Consider the following 22,725-nt stretch of genomic DNA (forward strand, 5'->3'; position numbering starts at 1 on the left):
TGGGCCCCAGTTTTGTAACTGGGTTAAAGTGTTATGTCAGAGGTTGGCCCACCCCCAGCACACAGGGCCCAGCTCTTACAGACGGGATGGCTGCTGTAAATTAGTTGGACTCCTAAACAAACCAAAGCCAAGAAAGTTGTCACCAAAGCTCCATAAAATGAGGAACAGAAGTTCAAGTTCTTTTCACATCACATTCCACAAAGAGCCACAGCCCAGGCCTGGAAAAATTGCTTTTGGTTCATTTTCTGTTAAGCAGTTTAGCTTCTCCAAGGGAAAAAACATTCAGTCTTTGTGCCCTTTTATGATTTTATTCTGAAGACATCTTACAAGCACACACCAACTTACTTCACAGTTGCCCACGGTAAAGAGATGCACTTGGTTTTCGTTAGTAACACTTGGGATCGCAGGCTGTCTACAGGTGGAAGACTGAAATCAGACAACTTTTCATCTTCAAAGAACTAGACTTTGAACTTCTGCATCAAGGACACCCAATTCACAGAAAAGCTGTTGGGTGATTACGAAAAAAAAAGTGTCTTTGGAGCACAAAAATCCACAGCTCTACTCGTTGTAAGCTAAGTGACATTCATTTCTCTCCTCTATAGAGAAGATGTTGTACGAGAATGTAAACGGCAGCAGATGAGCAGCAGCAACCCCGAGAGCAAACACTGCCAGGTACAACTCTCCTCCCAGCATGTGTGGGTTTCCATCTCCACAAACTGAACGAGATCCTTTACAACTCCAACAAACACTCTAACGCCTGGAGCAACTGTACAAAACCCAACACTACCGCCTTGCTGCTTAGCTCATGGTTTTTTGTGGTTTCATTTCTGTCATTGGAATATTTACAAACTCGTGGAAGGACCTTTGGGACAGAACAGCAATGCCTGGGTCACTCTGCTCCAAGGATTTCCCTCTGGGGGTAGGGTATTACCGTTTCAGAGGGCCCACTTGGGTGCTTGTCCTGGGGCTCTTTCAGACTTTGTTATTGTGTTGTAGTTCTTCTGTAGTGCTTTAAAGGCAGCTAATGCTGTGCAGGATTGCAAAATAGGAGAAGGGATGGAGGGCTCCACCCTCACTGGTACATCCATGTTTATGGGCAAAGAGGAAGCTGTGTGTGTGTAAGGAAAGCCAAGGACTTGTTACTAGGTTGGTGGAAATAATCGTAACAGCCTGACTCAAGGTTCATTGGGCTAGATAGATTTTGTAACGGAAGAACAGTGAAGTTAGAAGACTTAGCTACAGAAAGAAGTTGTCAGATGTGGCCATGTGGCTATGGTTTCTTTTCCTTCTCTGTTACGCTCACCCTTGCCCTGCTCCCCCGAGCCCCAATGCCCGCAGCTCTGGGCTGCTGCAGAGGGTACCACCAGGTCAGCAGCTTCTGGAGTGCCCCGCTGGGAGGGCTGTGATGGTGCCTGTTTCTGCTTCCTGCCTCTGAGATACACTGCGGGTTGTTTTCTGCGTGTTTGCTTGCGTGGTTTTACACATTTCTCTTCACTGGTCTGTGGCTCTCGGTTGCACCTACATTCACTGCATATGGTGCCCTCTGCATATATTAGTTCCTGGTTTTGTAGCCCCTAAAGCCAGTTTTGTGCCGCTTCAGGTCTGCCTTTTCTAACTGACCTTTAGAGAGATGTTTATAGCCAGGGGTCTTCGGTGGCAAGCCCGTGCCTTCTCTCATCCTGTGCCTCTATTCCTCTACACTGCGTCCTGTCTGTCCTGCTCACGGCCTCTGCTGTCCTGCTCATCCTGTATTTATGGCCGTGTAAATAACTCTGCAGAGAGTAACTGCTTGTTACTGCAATCTGTTAAAAACTGTGTTTTGTTTTCACACACAGATGAGCAAAAGGAGCATTTACTAGCCTTAGTGAACTTGCTGTCCCAGCTACACCAAGTAAAGTGAAGCTGTGAGGCAGGCCAGGTCGGGTTTGGGCCAAGCTGCACGGCCACATGGCCCCCTTCTGATGCCCTCAGGCCACTGTCTATTGCTCACGCATCCCGCCAGGGCACTGTGTGCCCTCCTGTGCCACAGGGCTCCTGGCTGGGGCCTGGTGAGGGCTCATGGAGGCAGCCTCTCTTTTTTGTCATCTCTTGCCTTGTGAAGACCCACGTGGGTCTGAGGGCAGACGCAAGGCAAGGGGAATATACATGTTTCAGGCTTAAATGCAGGACGTATTTAAGACCAGGCACCAAGGATGTTAAACCTCAGTGTTTTACAGGCAGCTGTCAGTCTGTAGCAGATGAGGAAAATGCTGCCTGTTGACCAAACAATTTAGTTGTCACATATGTGTACACCACAGTCTTTACTACGACCTGTCGACCAGCTGCAGACCACACATGGCACAGCAAACCCAACACTCAACCAAGACTACCCACTTCCAGATATTGGTCAGGACCTCAGAAGCTAGCTCGCAAAATGCTGACCACCACTCTTCCCAGTTTTTGGGAGCAGCTGCTCTCCAGTTTTGCTGACCATCTCGATAGGCTTTGTCACAGTGTTATGAGCTTGCTCATCCGTGTTTTGTTTTGAAGCTGGCTGGTTTGGTCTGCAAAACATTCACATTCCTGGATTTAAAAAAAAATAAATATGAAAAATCTTATTTGTTTGCTGATGCTCAACAATGGCATTTCTTCAGCTGAAAACAGCACACACTCATCACCCTTTAGAAATATGATGTAGTTTTGCAACAAGTAAGACAATGCTAAAAATCTGCTGCTTCTCCACAGCAAAAAAGTTAGAACACTGTAGGAATAACCAACCTCCTTACCCACAGAGTTGTATCAGTCTAAGATCAAAAAAGCAGCACACCATTTTTTGCAGACACTTTCTTAACATCCAGGAACCCAAGGAAAAAAAGTAGATGCACTGAAGCTAGACTGCACCTAATTTGCATCAATTAGAAGCAGACTTAGTCAAACAGGCAAAGTTCTAGCCAAGACCAGGTGAAGTTACTCATTAATTATGTACCTTTTAATGTACTTAATGCAACAGACAGAGAAGGCAGCCTGTTTTCTGAGAGTTAAGAAATAAGCTTAAGTGAACCTTCAGTACACCCTATTATCCAGTAGCACTTTTTCAGATGAACACAATTACCAGGAAAGAAATGCAGGCCGTCATCTCAAATTTCGCAACAAGACCGGGGACACTGATATCCCAACACACCACTGATGTAATTCAAAAGCAGAAAGGTTAAGTTAATCATTTATTACTTTTTACTGTCCTATAACTAAGGAGACTGAGCAAAAGACCACATTTTACTTATGATACTCCATGAGATTACTGCTAAAACACTAAGAACCAAAATTGTTATTAGAATATGTGCAAGGCCTTAAAGTAGAGATGGAGCTTGAACTCAAAACACATCATCAGGACCTAAACTAAGGCACTCTCACAAACACTCATCTTGCTGTGGTTTGTTTTACCATCTTGGCATAAGAATTTTAGCTGGTATGACTGTAGGGTGGGACAAAGACCCAAGTCTTAACTCACAAAAAGTGCTGCTGGTGAGCTGTGGTGATAGGGAGCACTTCATATCTGTATACTGAAAAATACACGCTCCACACATCGGAGTAGGTAATTGTAAAGCTATCCTTTCACTGAGCTCCACTACTTGTTCAGTAAGATGAGGACCAGCAGAAACATTGCATGGATGGCAGTCAGCACCATTAAAGCAAAATAAAGAAAACTTTGTGCTGGCAAATCTACACGCAGCAGACACCTCCCTGTCCTCACTGAACCTGTATCTTCTGTTCTGAGGTTAAGAAAGAAAAACACCAGGAAGTAGCTAGTACTTACAGTAATAAAAATGTATTACTTTAAAATAAAAATGAAACAATTTTCACATGGAACAGAGTTTCAAGTTAAGACACCCAGGCTGTCCTTGCTGCGGACAGAACATGGCATGACTGTAATTGCAGCTCACAAAATTACCTCTGCTTCCTCTCAGAGGCAGGAAGCAGAAACAGGCACCGTCACAGCCCTCCCAGCGGGGCACTCCAGAAGCTGCTGACCTGGTGGTACCCTCTCCAGCAGCCCAGAGCTGCGGGCGTTACGGCTTGGGGCAGTAGTGCAAGGGTGAGCATAACAGAGAAAGGAAAAAAAACATAGCCACATTGCCACAGCTGACAACTTTTTCCTTTAGCTAAGTATTCTAGCTTCACTGTTCTTCCTTCTTTACGAAATCTATCTAGCCCAATGAACCTTGAGTCAGGCTGTGAAGATTATTTCCATCAACCTACTAACAAGTCCTTGGCTTTCCTTACACACACACAGCTTCCTCTTTGCCCATAAACATGGATGTACCAGTGAGGGTGGAGCCCTCCATCCCTTCTCCTATTTTGCAATCCTGCACAGCATTAGCTGCCTTTAAAGCACTACAGAAGAACTACAACACAATAACAAAGTCTGAAAGAGCCCCAGGACAAGCACCCAAGTGGGCCCTCTGAAACGGTAATACCCTACCCCCAGAGGGAAATCCTTGGAGCAGAGTGACCCAGGCATTGCTGTTCTGTCCCAAAGGTCCTTCCACGAGTTTGTAAATATTCCAGTGACAGAAATGAAACCACAAAAAACCATGAGCTAAGCAGCAAGGCAGTAGTGTTGGGTTTTGGGCAGTTGCTCCAGGCGTTAGAGCGTTTGTTGGAGTTGTAAAGGATCTCGTTCAGTTTGTGGAGATGGAAACCCACACATGCTGGGAGGAGAGTTGTACCTGGCAGGGTGGAGGAGCGTTTGCTCTCGGGATTGCTGCTGCTCATCTGGTGCTGTATTCCAATGACAACATCTAAACACAAAAAAAACATGAGCTAAGCAGTCACTGACTATCTGCACTTTCTAATTTCAGAAAGAAGTCCTAGACAACACAGCAGACACCCAATTCCTTTAAGAAGCCCTATGAAAAGGAAGGAAGCGTGGCCAAGTTGATAAGCAATCAAACTCTTCAGAATAGGAAGGGTAGGAATTTGGGTTGATTTTCTGGACAAGGGCCCAGAAAGGAGGAACACATGCAGAGAGCAAGAACTGGGTCAGCAAACTACTGAATAGTTATTTGTCCTAGTTTTCCAATCGCCACTGGAGGTACTCTTACTCTAGCCCAACTGCATCTGTTCGGGGTATTAATACAGGTGGAACTGCTCGGATAAACTGTTTTGGAAAGGGGTGAAAATACTGGATACTGACAACACCTAAAAGAGGGATCCCATTCCTGTATAAGCTTGGTATCCTTCCAAAAGAGAGACAAGCCATTTAATATAGTTTTGGTGCAAAGGCAAACTACAGCATCCACAGCTGCGACTGAAAGGCAATACAGCCAGCATCAATACCCAGAGGACGCAGGCCAAGCTTCTCACCAGAGGCTGAGTGCTACACAGAGCATCCAGACGCTACTCAGCGTGCCAGGGACATACGTGGAAACCCAGCCAACAATTCTATACAGGGGGGTCAGGTGTGAAAAAGAGGATAAATGCTGCCTCATCCACTTCTACGGCCTCGAGGGATACTGGTAGGAAAGGTATGAAGGGTTCTTACCGTATTGACAGTAGCTGTAAGGATGCTTTCTGGGGAAAAAGTAGGCACTGAGAGACATGTAAATCCTGAGAGTCAGCAAACCACGCTGTGAATTTAGTCATATCAGAACAGAAGTACAGTCCTGGATGACAACCGACCTGCCCTGATAAACAGCCAAGCTCGTAGATAAACAGCCACGTAGACAAGCAGCTGTAGCTAGGGAAACAGGAGTAAGAAGTGACACAAGCCTTGCACGTAAGAAACACAAAATCTGAGATCTATTTTTATCACGTCCTAGCTAACCGGCAATAGTTCAAGTGTTTTTGCATCACATTTTACACATTTGGTAAACACTTTGGGAGAGGACTTGCTTCGCAATAGCACAGAAAGTTTTATTTAAAACCAGTGCTGACCACTCAAAAGCACGGTAAGATTGCAACACAGCACAAGCTTTCTCAATCTTCATGTCTACAACACCAGAACACCAGAAAATACTCAGTGTTTTGGATGTAGACAAGCAAAGGTCCCAGAGTCAGCAGACAGCAACCTCAAACACAGAAAGCCGTTCTCAGCACAGCAAATGGGGAAACCCTGTGAATCCTTGCTCCAGAATGAGGATTCATTGGGAGACTGGTCAAATCCATCAAGGGGTGTTAGGCACGTGAAGTCAGCACTAGCTCCAGAAGCCCCTCGATGTCAGTGCATGCTTTCTGTACACTGTTTTTATATCCATGTTTGGAAGCTACTTGCTTTCTCTGGGAATGGGCATGCTTACTCAAACCTTAGAGCTCTCCCTGTGAAACAACAGGAAGGAGCCTAATTTAAAACAAACCAAACAACAATAACAAAACCACCACCACACACAACAACAAAACAGGAAGAAATCAAATGATTACAAAACAGGAAATTAAAAACCCCATGGACAAAAGGATGAGGGTCAAACAGGAAACTTCTCAGGGGCAGCAGGCAGAGCATCCTACCAATAATACCAATAGCTCCCCAAAGGCACCCAAGGACCAGCAGGCACCATCCTATGGCGCTCTGGCCAAGGGAAAAGAAAAACCCGACAGCTGCCAGAATCTCATTTGCCAAGTTCACCCCTAAGCAACCAGCCTGGCTGGGGCCAGGAGGCGATCCTACAACTTGGCTGGGCTTCAGACACCAAAGGCATAAATGAAAAGGTTAGGGACAAAGCGCAGTCAAAGCCTCAGTACGAGGCAGGCTTGCCAGGACTCCTTCCTGCAGCAGGGAGGTGCACCAAGGGAACCCGACCACAAACACACCCGCACCCTACCACCCACTCATCTCCAGGAAAGGTGAGAACCTGCTGCGCACAAACCAGCCCAAAGTTTCTTGTCTCCCCGCTGCAAGCAGGAGGTCTTGTCACTTTGTGCATGGGTGCAAGAAAACACGAGTGCAAGAAAATCAAGCAAGCAGAGCACGAGCTTGCAGAGATGTTTCTGCAGCATCGATTAGAGGCTCACAGTTGAGAAGCTTCAGCAGCAGCTCCACAGGTGAGGTAGGATCCTGAGGCTAAGGCAGAGGGATTTCTGGTTTGACCCAGCCTGGCTTACATTATAGTTACTCCGGAATTCCAGGTTTCATTGGAATGACTCACCTTTTACCAAAGACTTGAATCAAAACACCCAACATGCCCCTATTTTCATTCTTTTATGCAGATCAGACAGCCAATTGTGATTTTTACATTCTTCAATGAAGAGTGTGCACACTGTCACTCAGTAATTTGATTTCACCCATTTCTATTGCTGCTCCAAGTGGGAGCAAAGGTTTAAGGTAAAAGAAAACAAAAATACAAGAACTCAGCACCCCACCAAGTACCTGACACATCGCTGCAGTTTTCCTCCTGAAATGGAAAAGAGTGGCTAATTCAAGCCCTCTCCCTGACTGGTTTATACTCTCACACACACACCTAGCATCCACCTCAGCTACCAACCCCACACCAGAAGCCAAGCTTGTCCTACTAAAAGTCACCTCATTTCAGAGCATGCACACATTTCTTGCAAGCCCCAGTGCTGAGAAATACAACTTCAAGCAATGGAACAAAAAGATCTGAAACCTTTGTTGTAGAGTACCACACAGCACTTATTTCAATGGCTAAAACACAATTTCCTAAAAGCACAAGCACAGCACCCAGTACTCCTAATCTCAAATTTGCTGCTGCTGTCAGACAAACAGCTGTGCTACCTGTGAGGGAGCAAGATCAGTTTCTCTCACTTCAGATTTGTCACTGGTTCTTGGCCTCTGTATTCAAATTTTGGGAGGTTATAGACCAAAATTCCTACAAGAAGGATGTGAAAGCAACATGGACGCTGTCTCCAAATTAGCTTAAACCTAAATAAGTTTACATAGAAAGGAAAAAATCCTTAGGTTGTGTGCTGCAGAGCAGCTATCAAATGTGTACACTGGGTAATGAAATGCATGCGTTCTGTTTACATTAAAATCCTTTCTTTTTTGTAGGCTTGCCAACCACGATAACAACTTCGACTTAAATAACATTGTCTATAGTCACAGCTAGATAAGTGTGCACATGTATCAGCACAAAACCAAGGGAAGCAGGGAATTTTTCACCATCTCAGATACGGCATTCCCCATAAAATGTTCGGTGGAACTATCCTTTTATCCAAACTCTTGGCTAAACTAGTACTTGTTAAAACTGATTTATTACTGTCAATTAGATTAAAGCACACGTCAGTCTGTTTCAGGTCACAAAATGAGACAATGGAGTTTCACCAAACCATAGACAACACTGCTTTTAGCCCGCATGGGAGTTTGAAATCATAGCTTGGGAGAGATCTGTGACAAATATTGCAGCATGAAAACAGCGAGGAATGCACAAGGCTTTTCCTGCAATCCCCTTCCATTCTTCTCTGCTTTGTTTGATGGCATTTTAAAGCCTAAAAACATCACTAGATGAAGTCTGAGTTTATCTAAGCATCTCGCGTCGCTGGAGTTGTAAAGCACAAAGCACTCCCAAGCCAGCTTCAAACTGACATTCATTGCACTCCAGCGGAGGAGGGAATGTTTACGAGTTAATCCAACCCACTTCAGCCATACTTCACATCGTACACCCAACTGAAAAGCTGGCTCAAACGTTGCACTTCTTACAGTATGGTCAGGAAGTGCTGGTCCTACGCCTGCACAAAGTTTAATCCCCAGCAGCCTGTTCAAAGCCTTCACACTGTATGGCTTCCCTCACTGTTTCACACAGAAAGCAGAATTGGTTTCCAGTTTTGGAATTGGTTTCACTTGCCTCCCAGTGCAATCAACTCTCTAGACCACTTACGAGATGATCCAAGGTCTTCAGCACAATCCAAGAAGTTCAGAGGCAGAGAGCGTTGGGCAGTTGCTGAGGAGAGGCAGCTGTAGTGAACACATCCTGCATGTCAGCTTAGCCTCAGCCACGCCACGTGCTGACACCGCTCCCCTGTGACCTGTCACATCCCCTGAAGAAGCAGCAGTAATGCACATCTTCTGCACCTTTCCTTTTTATGGCTGCCTAGAAATTCATTTTAAGTGCCAGCAATTTGCAATTACGCCATCACTGGTGTGACTAAATGTCATTCTACAACGGGAATTATGCAGCTATGCTTCGGTCAACCCCAAATACCACCACTGTCACCTGTGACTTTGAATGCTATAACAACGTGCTTAAGTGTTCATTTATAACAAAGACATCACTTAAATTACTACCTCATTCACGAGTCCCTTTGGCTTGAAATGAGAAAGCGTTCAAAACATCCTGTTAGCTCAGGCCAGCACCTACAAGAAGGCAGCACCAAATTTGAAGGGAGTTTCAATCTCTCCACAGAATAAAACCTACCAAAAAGGTAGCTTTTTCGGTGCCACCTGAAATCTCACTACTGCACACCCAGCCCGGACTGCTAACGGTAGAGGAATGCGGAATTGTACCTTTTCAAGGATGACCTTAGCCTGCACGAAACATTCATGTGAGTCTTGCAGGCACACAAGCCCTCAGGCACTTCCATAATAATGAACTATTGAAACTGAGCCAAGACATTAGTTTTCAGAGGAAAACAGTCATGAGTTCTGTGATCATGCTTTGTTTTTCACAATGACTTTACTGTGATGTGTAACAAGGGGCTGCTTTGAACCGCTTAACCAGTGCAGAAAAAGTCAGCTGGAGAGGGCTTACACTGAAGAATGAGAAACCAGCGTCCTTCTGAGAGCATCTTGTACCACCTGTCCCACAGCACTTCAAGGCTCGGCTCTCAAAATCCAAGCAGACCTGGTTACTGACAGCCACGCAGGGCAGTACCGTTACATCAGCCCTGGCCTTACCTGAGTTTTTTTTAGGTTTGTTTTCCCGTATCACCTCAGACAGTCCTGTGTCCCCTCCTTTCCCCCCCGCTGACCCGCACGCTGGAGTCCTTCCAATTCAGTTGACATAACTGGCATTTCCAACAGCATCACGCGCTGCCTGGGTATTCTGGACAGAAACATTTCTGCAAGTGCTGTGAAACTTGGCCGGCCTCTCTTGCTCTCCATCAAGGATCGGCTCAACCTGAAATTCTGAGTTTGCCTTTATGGCAGGGCACAGGGAACACCCTGCCTTTAAACTTGTAGGGCCAAGTCCAAATTAGAAGAGAAGTGTTTGTTGTTGTTTTTTTCCCTCTCAGTTATTTTAGCACTACATCTTTGCTTACTGAATCACCCATTACACCCTCCTGGTTACAAAAATCTAACATTTAATTATCGATCCGCCCTCTTTATGGTCCCAGTTGATACAAGAATGCCAAGGCAGCTATGAAAAAAAATCCTAATAAATATCTTACAAATCAAATCTAAGCAACCTAGCAATTTCCTTTGCTGCATTAGTGAAGTCCACAAAAAGGAACAGATTTTTATAACCCATTCATTATTGAACTATTCCTATAACGCTGCAGAATTAATATGGTTGCCATTTATTAAAAAGGTCACAGAGCAGGAAGTCAGAGAGCTGTTAATCTTCATGTCCATGCTTAAGTGCATGAGGACACGAGCCTTTTTCAGCATTCTCCTCTTTGCTCAGACCACATAAAGGTCAGAAAGCCACTACGTAAAGCTTTTGTTGACTTTGTTATGTTTTTCCTCAACTCTCAGCACATCCACCTCGGAAAACAATCCATTTTGTTCCCCACTGGAGGTACAGCAGGCAGAAAGCCAACAGCTGGCACTTTATCACACAGCTACTTTAAGGATAATTATGAATAGGCCCTTCTTTTTATTTCTACAGTCACATTCCATTAAAAATTGCCTGAAAGATTAATACCGAGAACAGCACAATATTGCTGTTATCGACCTTGCAACGCTATAACGCTGTTCTCCGGAATACATAAGGAGACAAGCAACCACTTCAACGAAAGCAAATAAAAGCACTGCTTGCAAAACACACTGCTCTGTCACATCCCCAAATGCCAGGAAGCACCAGGCTCCACCACCACCACCTTACCCCACAGCTCTAGCACTCGTCTACATACTCGTCTACCTGGGAGGCAGGTATCAGTGCATCTGGTGAGGGAGGAGTTTTATCACTCATTAAATCTAAGAAACCAGAGGTGCAATCGCCCTCAGAAGACTGCTTTTACTGCCTGTGTTTCATTATTCCATTCTCATCACAAGTTCTCCATTTTTCAAAAACTCAGGAACAGCATATAGACATGTTGGCTTGAGGTCCCTGTTACAGCATCACCCACCCAGTAGTTTGTACAGGAAATCAAAGTTTGCACAACTACATCAAGTTTCATGCAGCACAAAGGTGTGTGGCACATTCCCTCCAAAAAGACACCTGTTTGTTCAAATATCCATAAACATCCCATTTACTAAATCACACACAGAGACATTTCAAGGAAATTGTACTCATCAAGCACCGAGCATATCCGCAAGTAAGGAGCTAGAGCAGCAACCTCACCAAAATGCTATCACTGAAACAGAGAGAAATCCGCAAAGGATTCCCAGCAGCAAAAGGAGCCTTAACTAAAAACTGCAGGAGACCTGCTCAATGCATTCCGTGATCTAACTGAATAAAAGCTGCCATCCTCTAGACCTAACCAGGGCAGCACAATTGACCTTGCCTTCAAACAAGGAGCAGCAGTCTCTGCAATCCCCTAATCAAATGGAACTGGACAGGCTGGGGAAAATAACACTTAATTTGGTTAAGAAGAGAGAGAGGGGAACTGAGTGAAAACCTATGAGAAACAGCTTTCACGTACTTGTAAGTCGATCTAACCGTGCCTTTGACTATATGCAAATGATCATGACTGCATTCAGCAAAACAACAGTTCACGTTGCAGAGACAACAACCGTAGGCAATGCTGCAACATTACAACACCTGTATCGAGCGTGCGTTCAGCTTTCAGCACCACATGAAGCAACGTGAGCGCTAACCGCTCTGAGATAAAACCCTGCCAGGAAGGAGAGAGTAAGGAAGGGAAAAAAAGGAAGCAGCCTTCCCCACAGCAGCACCCCAAAGAGGCTCACAGGGTGCTTGGATCTGGCCCCCAAACACTGCAACACCCATTTTAGGTGTTCAGACTGGACTTCCAGCCCACTCTGGGAGTAAATTGTCTGCTGTCTTGCTTACTGCTATCTAAAGGTATCTGAGAGCTGGTGATTACAGCACTGCCTATTCCAACACTTTCTTTCTGTTAATAGAGCCTATTTTCTGTTCTCACAAGAGCTTAATTAGTCCTGTTCAGAGCAACAGCAGCTGGCACACCCCAGCAGACTCCACTGCATTTTCCCAGCTAATGAAATCCAGCTGAACCGTGCTGCAAGTTCCCTACACTGACAATTATGTATCCTGTGAACCCTATTCCTACCTACACCTTTGAAGACACCTTTCTGCAAGCAAGTCTACAGCGATGAAGTCCTGAAGCAGCGTGGCAGGAGTACATTTCACATAAGGCCAAAGAGAGCTGAGGCCAGGAAGAGAGATCCCCTCCTCCACTAACGGGGCAGCAGAGGTCTGTGGCACTGGAACACAAGAGCAATCGTGACTACATGCAACAGATCAAATATTAGCTTAATTTATACCTGTCACCCCTACAAATATTTCATCTGCTCAAGGAATCGTTAATATGCACACACACTGAAAAGGCTTCAAAATACTTTCTACCCTGACCACATCAGGGCTCAAACAGATGCCACTTAACAAAAAAAACAGCGAGGGACAGGCAGTTCCATACGGGGGTGAAAATTCAAAAAGAAGTCATAACTGGAATCATTAAACCAGATGACAAGCTGGTATTAAACATATATTCCCTCTTCCAAATTGCAAACACAGTAATTTTGCCCACACCTCCTTGCTTCGAGTTATTTGCTACTTCTCCAACAAAGCAGTGGTGTAAGCTGCGGCACCTCCTTCCCCAGGAAACGCTGCCTGCTTACCGCCACCCCAACAGCCACCCCGCAAAGGGGACAGCAGCTGCTTGCATTCAGAGACTGACACTGAGCCCTGAAAGGAAGCATTGATGTTTGCCTTTAAACTGGATCGAGACAAGCATTTTGACATCAAAACAATCAGACAAACTTCCCAGAAAGCGTGTGTACTCACTGGGCAGGATGAAGTCCAGCTCAGATTCACGATTACCTAATGATGAAAGTCTGAGGCTTATACACCAAACTACTGCCACACACAGAAGGTTATTTTTTTCAAAGTACTGCAACAGGAACTATGTGGAAATAACTTCTGCTTTTTATTATTTTACATCTTGACCTGCAGCATCCTACTTCTAATAAAAAAGTGTTCTGGTAGTCGAAACATACTCAAACAAGCAGAAGTTAAAAATGTTTTCAGAAGCCTGTTTTCTGCAGAAGCAAAACTAGCACTAAGTTTGTCACCATATTCTTGCTTTTTTACAAACCAATTTCTTTATTGGACTTTTCCTTGACAAACGTATCACTTTAAAAAGCAAAGGCAGCCAGTCACTATGCTAGGTGCAACCAGAGAAACACAACGCCTTGCAGAAAGGATGGGCACTCATTTAAAACAAGATTTATCAGAGAATGATACAATTCCAAGTAATCGCCTTCTCTGTAAACTCTGTCCTAAATACTTCTTTGCAATCACTACCATTATCTTGTGTAAGAGCGTCTTTTAAAATCTACCAACACTGTCTGCCAGAAAATTCACTGAATGACTCAGACACAGACACTTTCAGACCATAAATACTCGGAATTGCTATTTCCATTTCAGAACTACTGCTATTTAAGCGTTTGAATTGATGATGGCATAACAGCATAATAATCCAACAACCGCCTGAAGTTTCCTTATCAAGATTTTCCTCATGTACAGACAACATCTCCACTGACGAAAGCAAGCCTGCTTTCTTTGCGCAGCATCTCGGACAACACAGTTACACAACCAGAAACCTGTAAAACTTGCAAAATTTCGACTGCCTCGCATTGAGCATCTTTGTACGGGGAAGCTCAACAACTCCTGGAACGTTCAACCGAAAGCATAAGATGGCAACAGAGGTCCAAGCATTAAAATCACTGGCATTACATGCCCTGCCGATTCCCATTAATTTTCCTTCGTGACAAATCAACAGAACGGCTCGCCTAGAGCCAGCGCAGGCTTTTCAGAGCCCAGCCTTCCCATCCTGCAGCCAGGAGTCAGGCTGCAAGTCTGAATCTCACCCACAACTGCCCAAACTACGGCTCACAAGGCATTTGGGCAGACTTGCAGTGAGGCCACCAGTTCAGTGGCACCGACCCCACTCCATCAGTGCAAAGATGGGTGGGGAGAGCCCTTTGTTTGGCTCAGTTCAGGACCCGATACAGGATAAGCTCCTATGCTCATCGCATTTTACATTTGTCATTGAGAACATATGCATCATAAACAAAAATCTGTTGAAGGAATATTCGCCATGAAAGCCTTTGTTAAGAACTATGCCAAAATACACTCTCTTCCTTCACGCTGGATTATGTTTTCGTATCTGATGTGTACACAGAAAGCTTGATTTGGAAAACTCAGGCAGAGTCTGGATGCAGCTTTTAACTCTGCCATCACCAACTCCAACTCAGTTTCTGCATTAGTGACTGTTCTCACAGGTTTTCACCATGAAGCTGCCAACAGCCTTATCCACAGGCTCTTTAACAAGATTTAGTTAAGGGAGTCGCTTCCGGATGATCAACAAACGTTACGCTTCCAAGACAACAACAAACTTCTCAAGTTGCCTGCTAACCCCCACTCGCAGTCCTCACATAGGACAAGGTGTCACGGTACAGCTGAAGTTTGCATACATAACAGGTTTCTTTACGAAGCACAAACCACAGCCTAACATCATCATAACTGGAATTGCCTGGCACCCCTACAGGAAGAGACAAAAACAAACCCAAAACACGATCACTTCCCTTTCTGCCTACAGAATAACAGTTCCGAGCTGCAGATAAGAAAAGAAAACAGGCTGCGTTTCATGACTGCGCTGCACCCGTTCCGTGACACATCATCTCGCTCTGATAGTCGTAAAGATATTTTCCTCTGCTGCAGCAGCTACCACCCAAACGTGAAGTATTCTTGTGAAGAAAGTGTCTCACTTCTGAAACGCCACAAAACAGCCCCTGGAAGCCGACAGATCTCACAGCAGAGCTCCAGAAGAGGGGGGTGGCTGTGTGGCGCAGCTCTGCGACCTCCAGGAGCGGCGAGGAGCACGGGCAGCACACAGCCTGGAATTTAACACCAGCTACAGCAGGGGAGGGCTCGCAGGAGTTTAAATTACACGTTGGGACCTCAACTCTAGGAAACCAGACTGTGCCCAGAACACGCGCCCAGAGGGCCTTCATGAAACCGGGCCTGTTTTAAGGAGTAAACTGAGAATTGATGGTGTGTGAGACAGCTCAACCACCTGAGGAGCTTCCAGGCAGCGCTAGGACGGAGAAGTCCCTTTAGATAAGGGCTAACACCTGGAAGCTTTTCTGCTGCGTGACAGGTGCGCGGTGCCTCACCTTGAGTTACTCTGACTTACAGGCACTGCAGCCGAAGTTTAACATTAAGGGGTTTCCTACGAATACACCAGCACAGCCATTCTCTAAATGTACTCAATTAGCTGCCTGAGGTTCTAATGAGGGTTAAAACAGATTCAAGAAGCACCCAACACACCGCCCGCACGCCTCGCTATGGCATCGCCTGTCCCATCCCCCTGCCCCAGGGGCCTCCCGTACCCCCCCCCCCACCCCCAACACCGCCTCACCGGGCGGCCCCGGCCTGGACACCGCCAGGGGACCCAGAGGGGACCCAGAGGGGACCCAGAGGGAACCGCAGGGGGGCACCGGGGCCCATCCACCGCCCGCCGGGCCCGTCCCGCGCCCCCCCCGGCGCTCACCTGGCAACGGCCGCCGCCGCCGCCCCCCGTGCCCGGCCCGGCCCCAGCCCCGGCCCCGGCCCCGGCCCCGCCGCCTCCTCCCGGCCCTTGGGCGTGAGCAGCGCGCGAGGCCGCCGCCGCCAATGCGGGACGGGACGGGCCCCGCGCGCCGGAAGGAGCGGGGAGGGGCGGGGCTCGTGTGTGAGGGGAGGGGGTGGGGCTTAGCGCGGCCGCGGGGCATGCTGGGGAATGTAGGCGCTCGGCGGCGGCGAGGCGGCTCTGATTGGCGGAGTGGGTTGGGGGGGGAGGCGGTGACGCGGCGGAGCGGGGGGTTGTTCGCCGCTCAACGCCGTTGCTATGGCAGGGAGGGTGCGGCGGTGCGCGGGGAGGGAGGGGCTGCCGCCCGTCATGGCTGCCTCGGGGGTTTGGCACTGGTGGGGCGGAAAGGGGCCTGCCATGGGTCCCAGCAGGCGCTGAGGGCACCTTCCTGAAGGGACCCGGGCTAGAGCAGTGCTTAAGAAATGCCACCACAACGCCGCGTGCGCCCACAGCCATTTTAACACCCCCCACACACATATCCCTAAACCCGATGCTGGTTTCTGGAGGTTTCTGGAAAGCCCGGCTATTGTGATGCCTCCGGCATGCCTGACACGAGGTGTCTTTGTTAGGCAGTGGGAAGCATAAGCAGAATGGCAGGAAAACCCCTGTTAAGATAACACCTTCTGAAACCGCTTCCTTGGGGGAAATAGTGGAAACCCTCAGCCTGGGTGCTGTACATCCAAACGGGTCAAAACACAAGGGAAATGACCTGCCAGAGGATGATCTTGTGTTGTTGAAGAGAACAATTGGATGATCTGGCAGGACTCATCTAGCTGAAATTTCTGTGGCTCCACTCGCTTCAGTGCTCCTTGGAGGCGCGCGCCTATAAACTTGGATCCACACCCAGAAATTTAATGGCAAACAATCGAGCGTAAACAAGACAGTTAATGGAAGCAAAATTATCCCCATAAATTAATGTTTGAAACACTTTGGCCCCAAATACATACCGACATAAAATAAATATCGCCCATTCCTTAAGACCTTGTTTACAAAAACATGATTCCCTGTTGCCTCCTTTAAAATATGTCCCAACTCACACATTCATTACAATCTTAAGGGTCCATAAGGCACCTGGGCAGTTACTGAGCACCACAATGGCACTATTGCATGTATTTACGGCTCCTAACATCAATCTGAATGTATTTTGACAGTACTCGGGCTGCACAGCAGCGAGCAGCAGCTGCAGAGCCTGCTCCTGGCTCCACCCCTGCCTGTCAGATGAAGCATTTCCTGCCCCATGTTTCAGTATTTCATCTGTAAAATGGCGCTAATGATTTTAAAATATTGCGAGCTCCATCGACTAAAAATGCATGTAAAAACTGCATGTCATTTTCATCTGTCATTTCCTGTCAGCATAACTTAATGCGTACTCAGCCGGTTAAGAGGGAAATTGAGATAGGAACGCTGTTTCATTAAATATTAAATAAACTGAATTAAAGTGGTTTATTCTGGTTCAAAAGCCTGTAAATCAAAAAGCAAAGCTGTGCTCTGCCATACAGGGCAAACTACTCGTTTGGAAAGACACATTTTTAAAAAATGAGTTATGCACTTCTTGGGCATTTAAAGATAATTCCTAGTGCTCACAGCATTAATATAAAATGTTCACCACCTTAATTCCTCCTCTCAATGTTTTAGTCCTAACTACGCAGTCCTGCACTTTGTGAAAGTTGGCAGGTCATTAGTTAACTCTGTTATTGTTCTTGAGCAAGAGGGAACAAATTTGCCTGTGGTAAATGAAACTCAGACTGGCCGGAATAACCACAGTGAATTGCAGTGCGGCTGACACTCTAAAACCCTCACCTAGGTGTTTCCTCAGCCAGAGAAAGGTACTGGCTATTAGTGCAGCTCCTACAGGCTGTGAGCCAGGCTGGGGCTACAGTCAGCTCTAGCACAGTGTCTGTGACATTCAGTAAGTGATGCTGGGTCCACCCCACCTCTGTTGGTTTGGTTTGGTTTGGTTTTGCTTCTGTTTTCCTCTGAAAGGCGTAATTGCAGTGGGCCCTTGCATGGTGATGCCCCACCCTGCTCTTCCTGCCCTGATCACGATGCTCTGGCAGTCATGCAGGACACTGACACAACCGTGTGGCACTCTAGGAACAGCCGAAGACAAATCGTGATTCAGAATAAAACTGCCCTAGGGTGCGGAAGAGCCTGTACATTTTTTTTTTTACAGGATATGCCTTATTTCTGCAAGCCTTTAAACTGCTTCATCTATTGGCAAACATATTTGAGAGGCTGCTGTCTGAATTCCCCAGGCAGGCTGCATCCATGTGACACCAGCGTGGGGCAGCGCTCATGGGGACAACAAGGCCCGGGGTGGGGGTCACGATCGCCCCGTCCCCCAGTGAAGCTGTGCCTGCTCATTCTCTTTGCATTTCCTTACAACAATTAATTAGCTATCAGATCTTCCCCTCTCAAAGCACGAGGGCATGCTCACTGCATGCTGTGGCACTGTGCCGAAGGGTGGTGCTTGCTGCAGGAGCCAAGTTCAAAACAGCCAGCTTGACCGCTGTTGGCAGCACCACGGGGCCATCAGACCTGGATACCTTTGGGCACACAGCGTGGAGAGGTAATTGTGACATTTCTGTGGCCAACCTGAGTGCCACGCTTCTCCCTCCAGATTAACAGGGCCCCTGAATCACCACTGGGCCATTGCAGGTAGGGTAGCGTGCTGTCTGAGCATGGCCCAAATCCAGCCTACCATTCCCAACCCATGCAAGGAGAATAATTTTAAAAATGAAATGCAGAGAAAGAAAACTCTCTGATGTCTTAGAGGTGACTTCCCAGTCCCTTCCTAAGCACTGTTGAGACCTCCCAACATGTACTGTCTACTGGGAAGGAAAATTAAAGTGGGACTCTCTCTTAAATGTAAAGAGCAAGCTCCTTAAGATAAGCCTATCTTTGGTGTTCTTCTGATGTTATAAAACAACGGAAATAAATCAAGGAAAAAAATGTTTTCGTAACATTCTTATTAGTGCTATGGAGATGCCTTGGTGTAGGTGTGCCAGTAGGTAGCCCTGCTCTCTGCTGGTTCAGTACAGAACTGCTGGCATCGCTAGCCCCAGAAGGACCTTCAGGTCAACCTTCAGGGTGCCCAAGGTGTCCAGGGCAGATGGATGGCCCTGCCTCACTGGCCGTATGAGAGACCTGAGTCCGAATGGCTCTGGCATCACCAGTTGGAACTGCATCTGTGACAATTTGGCCTCCCATCATGTCACATCACATCAAAAGAGGGCTGCAGGCACTCTCTCACTGCGTTCCTGGAGGCTGAGGCAGTGCTCAGAGCTCAGTACTTCACTGGAGAGCATTTCTTCTAGGGATGCTCATGATGGAGAGACATGGCTGCAGTGTTACATCCGCTTGGAAAAAAAAAAAAAAAAAAAAAAAGGCTTAAAAAATTACTTTGGCTTTCCATTTTGCAAGGAAATGCTGACTCTTTATAGAGGACAGGTGGCAAAGTCCAAATAGACAAATAGATCCTTTAAATCTGTAGGTCTTATGGAAAGCTCAAATGCCCTGGAGAGAGCTGGTTTACCCTAGCACAGGGCAGGATCTACTACTCCATTTCATGGCTGCCCACCAGTATGGGGAAAAAATAGAGAAACAGCTTCTCCTGGCTCACAGAGGCAGGAGAACTCCTGACCCCACTGTTTGTTCCCTTGTTCTGTCTTTGAGGAAATTCTATGAGTAGGTCGTGCCCTTTTGTATCCTCATGCAAAAATAGGTTTCAACTGTCATTTAAACAGAGCTAAGAAAGAAGAGGGAATAGTAACAGCTTCAGGCCCTGCAGAAGACTGACAATGGGGAATTCGGCAGGAAGGCAGGAGCATACTGTGATCATTGTATTACACCGTGGGTTTTTATTATTGTTATTTTGGGATTTACAACGGCTGGTCATGATTCCTTTTGTCCCTTTCTGGTATGTATCCTGTTGGCCACAGAAATCTGCTTTGCTTATCTTTGAGGTTGGTTATATTTACACTTCAGAGCTGGTATGCTCACGAAATGGTCCCGTCCCTAAGCCACCAGCTATCCATGCTGGGGCTGGGACAGGCTACACGCTCAATGGTCTGTGCATCCATCAGTCTTTGCGCACAAGGTAGAGGTGCCCACACAGCCCTGGCAAGGAGGGCATGGCCAGGGTACACGTCTGGACCAAGGAGGTGCTTGCACCTCTGGGACCCGTAGCCCTGATATAGCTGGAGTCTATCTTTGATGAGAAGTCTTCCCTTTGGTGGGAACAGTCTTATGTTCACATCTGCCCCCTGTCTGTTACACGACAGGTCCTGCAGAGCCTGCCATTCGGTGAATTTTATTTCCTAGAATACCTTCTAGAAACTATTTAAGCTAAATGTAGTTAATGTAGTTAAACAAAAGCTAAATAAACAACAATGAATGCCCATATAAGTGGCTGGTTCTGGACAACCTTGTGACAGACACTTGAGAAATGCTCTTTAGCTGCTGGAAGGTATTTCCCAAGGTCTCCTTGGGATGTTCTGTGTATGTGTCAGCTGATGAAAATACTGTCTGTATTTCTGTAGCCACAGGTGATTAGGAACTGCTCCCACAGCGTAATTCAAACCTACTAGGCTTCTCCCCAGACAGCATCAAGTGAGCAGAGAGAAACCCTTGCATGTCTGATTGTATGAGTGACCAAGATTTGCTTCATTTGTGCTTTGCCAGGGCTATAAAACTTGGGTCCATATAGGCAGGGTGAGGTACACTTAAACAACGCGTCTGGGTTCAACATTGCTGTTTGCTGAGCTGCAAAGGCAGCAGTCTCTCCGTTCGACATCTTGCAGACGAGGAATAGGAACTTCCAAACAACGCAAACAACCTTGACCCTAGTGGTGCTAAAAGGTGCCTTGAAATTTTCTCACAACCCTGCCACTACCTTTTTGCCGTAATTACTATCAAATGAAAGTTTCCGTTTGTTCTGGGGTCAGCTATTGCTTAGCTTACCTTGCAGCAGAGTATACTGAGGCCTCATTCATTCACTTTATAACTTATATATTACTAACCAGTTGGAAAATGATGACAGATTTGCATCCTGTTCTGCTCCGTTTAGGAGCTGATGTGCACTGACTTGCAATAACCGTGTATTTGCATAGTGCCTTTAACTCCAAAATATTTTAGTTTTACATGACTTACGGGTGGTCATTTCTATCAGCCTTGAAGTGCAGCGACTTCAGGGTTGGAATGTGGCAGTCAGTAACCAGCACACACTATAAAATAGCATATTGTGGGAATATCTTATCCATATGAAACTGCAAATACAATTTAAGTAGACAGGTATTTGATTCAGAAACCAGGCTACCTTCTCTAAGCCTTAGTCTTACTACAGGACATTCAACAGCTGTAAATAAATAAGTTCTGATTTTTTTCACTTCTCTGAGGGTCCCACCGAGCCCCCCAGCAATCACGTCTGGACATCGACCCTCTGGGTGCCGCTGAGCCTCTTTGTCCATATCACTGCACCATGGGGACGTACTGACTGCCAGAGTTAGGGAGTGTATGGAGTAGGCCTTCAATTACCTTTATTCATCAGTATTTCTCAAAGAGCTTTACAGAAAAAGGAGGTGTTCCGCTCCCGGTTTTATATAGGAGGAGGCTGGAGACTAAAATGCACATAAATTAACTTGTTGAAGATTACAGAGCAGGCAATTGGCAGAGCTCACAATCGAGCTTAGCTCCCCATCCCCACATCCCCCTACTGCTTTGTGTATCTAACAATACACAGCTTCAAACCCACCACTTTTTAACTTTCATGGTAAAGCAGCAGCTTTGCCAGAGTCTTCTCTTTGACTTTCTTTGGCTTTGCATCAAACCCAACTGGCCGTGCTCTGATTTACTTTATACTTACTGCCACCCTAAGGAGGTTCTCTGATGTCTGGGTGCCATATAAATCAAGGTTTAATTGCGTAGTGCAATCAAAATTTTTTTTGATACAAAACAGACAGAAAGTTGAGACGACTGAAACCTAGATCTTGTAAAAAAAAAAAGTGTGTGTGGGAGGAGGAATTGATGGTCACTTCTCCTGTATTGATATATAGCCCCTGTCCAGTAGGAGCTACTGGCTCCAGGCAGGCTGCAAGAGATCCAGAGTTCTGGGACAAATAGCCAAAATCATCTTTTTTCTATCCAGACAAAATTTTAGGTGGAAAAAGAAGGACATGTCCAGAGACACCCAGATGAATAGCAGCCTTAACAATGCCAACTTTTCCGCTCCCTAAGTTGTTTACACCCACAAAATTAATTGTGGTGCCAAACTGCGAGGAGATTTGGGACTCCCTTAAACGTGTGGTCTTTATTGGGAAGGCCAAATGAAATCATTTTGAATTATTAGACACATTAACAATGCCTAAGGGTGCCATATACAAATAGCTGACACCTTTAAGGACTGATGCAATGAGGATGGACAAGAACATGAGGTGAGAGTGGTGGGAGGAAAGGTCTTTTTAGATGTATCCAAGGTAGAGCAAGTTTTATTACTGGGCTAGAAATGTATAGTATCCCAGGAGTGAATAGCTCACACATTTGATCTGATCTTGGGCTCAGTCCAGCTCCCACTGAAGTTTAATGGGAGTTGGATCAGGCCATTGCACTCACATTTTTTCCATGCATGGAAAACTATTTCCGTTACTTTGAATTACAATACCACTGGCTTTGGATTTTATATAATAAAATAAATCTAAGCCACTGTTTATATTCCAAGAAACTGCATTCTGGGATGCCAGCAAATATATTGCCTGTTGGAGTAAAAAAAATAAAATAAAAACTGGACACATTGGTTTAAAAAAACAA

The 22,725-nt window shown here is 46.2% G+C and overlaps 1 protein-coding gene across 4 annotated transcripts in view; it reads right to left on the reverse strand.

Annotated features, from left to right (window-relative positions):
* ADIPOR2 (adiponectin receptor 2) overlaps positions 1-15,964 on the reverse strand; it is a 44,400-nt gene extending 28,436 nt beyond the window's left edge. For 2 of the 4 annotated variants that reach the window (XM_084295982.1, XM_084295979.1), the window contains exon 1: positions 15,844-15,964. The gene's annotated coding sequence lies outside the window, so the exon portion shown is untranslated. Of the gene's footprint in view, positions 1-8,804; positions 8,876-15,058; positions 15,080-15,843 lie in introns of those variants that run through there. The other 2 variants (XM_084295981.1, XM_084295980.1) reach the window with 2 other exon arrangements.
* Positions 15,965-22,725: the final 6,761 nt, after the last annotated feature.

The sequence above is a fragment of the Netta rufina genome, assembly GCF_964035555.1.
Source record: "Netta rufina genome assembly, chromosome: 1".
NCBI classification, from domain to species: domain Eukaryota; kingdom Metazoa; phylum Chordata; class Aves; order Anseriformes; family Anatidae; genus Netta; species Netta rufina.